The 3,966-nt window shown below is 40.3% G+C and overlaps 1 protein-coding gene and 1 long non-coding RNA gene across 2 annotated transcripts in view; one reads left to right on the top strand and one right to left on the bottom strand.

Annotated features, from left to right (window-relative positions):
* The window catches only part of LOC117175534, a 301,601-nt gene that overhangs the window by 86,700 nt on the left and 210,935 nt on the right, over window positions 1-3,966 (bottom strand). The window lies entirely within an intron of this gene.
* On the top strand, window positions 455-3,510 carry LOC117175652. The gene is made up of 3 exons (XR_004467470.1): window positions 455-572; window positions 746-964; window positions 3,204-3,510. It is a non-coding gene; the product is annotated as an uncharacterized LOC117175652 (long non-coding RNA).

Raw genomic sequence — 3,966 nt, 5'->3', positions numbered from 1 at the left:
ATCTCTAACCTCATCTCTCATACCTTTCCAATAAAATCTTTCCCGAATTCTTTCCAACGTTTTCGTCTCACCCTTATGCCCACCTACGGTTGAGTCATGACACTCTCTTATAATTTCCGGGCGTTTTTGCACCTCAAGAACTTCGACTTCACCTGTACATACTGTTATCTCATATCCTCCTTTACCAAAATGTGTTCTAAAAACTTTTTCAATTACTAACCACGACAATTTATCGAATCCATTACCTTCTCGAGCCAAACTGAAAGTTTTAGTATTTGTAGCTTCCATAGCCTCTCTCAGCGTAATTACCGCAGTCTCTATGTTTTTTTACAAAAACTTTTGAATCGAATTTTTCTTTGATAAACAAATTATAAACTAAACGCTTATCATGTATTTTTGATGTCACGTAACCAATATCTGCTTCTGTTTCTTGTAGGTTCAAGAGTTTAATTATGGAATGGTTTAACAATTCCCTACCCAGGGGTGTAGTAAGCACCCCATCGAATGACACGAAATTCAAGATATTATCATCTCTCATTCAAAGTTTATCTCGACTCAACTGAAATAACGGAGTAAGTATCGGATTACCTTTTTCGAACTTGCATGAAAAATTTGTGTTGCCTCTGCGGAAGCGCCTTCATTCAATTTTAATTGTTTTTAGGTCTTTCATCATCGTTATCTGTCTTATCTCTACTTTTCAAAAATTTCTCCCAAATTCCTTCTAACTTTTCTGTTTCATTTTCAGTTAAAACGTCATCATCAGAATCTTCAGCAAAAAACTCAACATCGGTACTTCCTTGAAGACAGGTGCCCATAGGACGCAACCTTCTTCTAAACTCAACATCCGTACTTCCTTGAAGACAGGTGCCCATAGGACGCAACCTTCTTCAAACTCAACATCCGTACTTCCTTGAAGACAGGTGCCCATAGGACGCAACCTTCTTCTTGGGGACAGGATTCCACAGTAAGCGGTACCTTCCTCACTCGGAATGGAAGAGCCGACGCCAAAACTGGCCATTACTCTCCCCCTTCCGTTGTGGTCTAACAAAAGCTCTGCGGGTACGTTCTTATCTTCCGTGTGGCCAGCTGGTCCACCAAATACCCCCTCTGGAAGACGGGTGCCCATAGGACGCAACCTTCTTCCCGGGGACCGTGCCTTCTCCATCGAGGACACCTCCCCCTGGGACCGGACACCACAGTAAGCGGTTCCTTCCCTTTGGGACAGGCAACCACAGTAAGCAGTTCCTTCCCTTCTCGAAATGGAAGAGCAGACTCTTTTTCATTCAAGCGCTTTCTTCCGGAGGTCCCAAAGCCCCGTGCCCTTACCGCACTTCCGTAACCAGGTAGGAGGGGGGAGGTCTGTGTGTTCGTCTCACTGCCACCCGCACCTGGCGTTCCCCCATGGCCATTGAGTGACCCAGAAACAGGTGTAATGCAGAGAACCGAATTGCACCCTTCCGAAACTTGCGCATCAGTTTCTGCCTCATCTCCACCCTGGCGGGGCCCGGACCAGCCGGAGCTAGGCTGGGGTATAGAGCTCACGACCTTCACACAATCACTTGAACTTGGGGCTACATTTCCCATCGAGATCAAAATGTCTCCAACATCTGAGACCGAACTGTCTTTACTTTTCTCAACAATTTCTTCATTTACATCTATCTCATCACTTTCTACCATTTCATTACAGGTTATCATAAGTAACTTCCATATTAGAGTAACAATAATCAACAAAAGTTCTTTCTATAGGATATTCGTGGTATAGGATTTTGCTTCCGGAGAAGCAGCCAATATTCGACCCACAGCCCTCTGTGGCATCGTCATGACCATCCTCACCACCAATATTTTCTTTATCAATTTTCTTGTCAAAATTAACTGGGTTTCGTGAAAGCGCATCCGCGTTGGCATTAACACGACCTGGCTTGTATACTATTTTGCATTCATATTCTTGGAGTTTGATTTTCCAACGAGCTAAGCGGGATCCCATCGTAGGGTCTTTTAAATTGTCTAACCATACTAGTGCCTTGTGATCTGTAACTAACGTCCGGCAGTCTTAAACGTCCCAACAACTTCTCTAATTTTTCGTTATGTTCCTGTACTGATTTCGCGTAAATAACTATGTCGTCCATGTATACAAAAAGTTCAACCCCTTGCATCCCTGATAAAACAATGTCCATTAATCTTTGAAATGTTGCAGGAGCTGACTTGAGCCCAAAACTCATTCTATTAAATTCGAGAGGGTCAAAGACTGTGGAAAAAGCAGTTTTATGTCTGTCCGGTGGATCTATTTCGATCTGGTGAAATCCAGATGCAAGATCGAGCACGGTGAAGTACCGGGAGCCACCCAGCTGATCCAATATAGACGTAATATTAGGCAGTGGGCAGGCATCCCCAACAGTCTTTTCGTTGAGGGCACGATAGTCAATGACCATTCGCCACCTTTTATTTCCCTTAGAGTCCGGTTTTTTAGGAACTACCCATACCGGCGAGTTATAAGGCGAGCTAGAAGGCGATACCGCAACTTGTTCTTTCAACTTCTTTATTTCTTTAGCTATCGCTTCTTTATGTACAACGGGATACCTATAGTTTGGTTTATTTACAGGTGTATCATCTACAGTTCTAATTTTATGTTTCAAAACATTTGTGTAGCCCAAGTTGTCTCCTTCCAGAAAAAACTGATAAGGAAACTTTCTCAAAGTCTTTAAAAGACATTCTTTTTCTTCTTTGTATAAATTCGACAAATGAAGTTGCAGTAGTAATTTTTCAAACCGTTCAGCATTGTTATTTCTACTAGTATTTTTGTTACTGTTCTTGTTAGTATTTTTGTTACCCTCTTTACTGTTATCTTTATTCAGGCATTGGTTATTATCGTTATTTACAGATTCAGTAATTGATTCAATTGTCTCAAATTCTTCTAATGTTACGGGTGAAACAGAGAGTTCTACATCCCTGGTAGTAGTATTGATACAATAGACTTGAATATTACCCTCTTTTATAGTTGCTAGAGATTGACCCAAAAATACACCTGGACCTGTTGGTATTAAAGGCAAATATCCTTCCGTTAAATCGGTGTTAGTTACTGGTAATATTACTAATTGTTTCGTACGAGCTTTTAAAATAAGTTTTGTACCTCTTTTGGAAGCAGTTTCAATTGGCGAACTGAATGAAAATTCACCAATATGCTTTTTTATTATTTTCGTTTTCAGATCAATGACCGAGTCAGTCAGGAAAGGCATTCCTAACATGCCGTCGCAATTCACGGGAAAATTATTAAGTACTATTTGAAATGGACAATCAACCCCCTTAATATTTAAATATACTTCTCCAGATGTTTTTACCCCTTCACTTGTGATTCCAAATAAATGATATTTGACATCAAAATTTACTGGTGTACCTGTTTTTACTTTCCTTCTTTTAATTAAATTTAATTCTGCTCCCGTATCCACAATAAAACCACCATTTCCGTTTTTAAAATTTTTACTTTTTAAGTTTACATTTGGAGTGAGTGCCTTCCCTGCTGTATCAATCTTTAACACAAACCGTCGGATCGGTGCTGCATTTTTTAAGAGTTCGCTGTCGCACCATTCAGTCAAACTCATTTCTCGTTTAAATCTTCTTCTTTATCCCTGCGATTATCTGCTACTTTGCCTGATCTTTTGAAACATTTTTCAATTTCATGGCCAGCCTTTTTGCAATATCTACAGGTTAATTGGTTCTTATCTCTACTGTTATTATTTTTATTTTCAGGACAATCACGAGCAACATGACCCTCTTTATTACAATTAAAACATGCCCTTGATTTATCTACGAGATTCCTGGAATCTCTCGCAAGGTGACCATTTTTATTGCAATTATTGCAGTGCGGAACATTGAAATTCGGGACATATGAACTCGTACAATTTCGTGCCATGTGTCCTATTCTGCCGCACTTAAAACAAGAAAAGTCTGACCTTGAACCCTCGCCTTCGT

Source organism: Belonocnema kinseyi, chromosome 6 (assembly GCF_010883055.1).
Source record: "Belonocnema kinseyi isolate 2016_QV_RU_SX_M_011 chromosome 6, B_treatae_v1, whole genome shotgun sequence".
Lineage (NCBI taxonomy): Eukaryota > Metazoa > Arthropoda > Insecta > Hymenoptera > Cynipidae > Belonocnema > Belonocnema kinseyi.
Note: the sequence above shows the minus strand (reverse complement) of the source record. Positions and strands in the feature narration are given on the sequence as shown.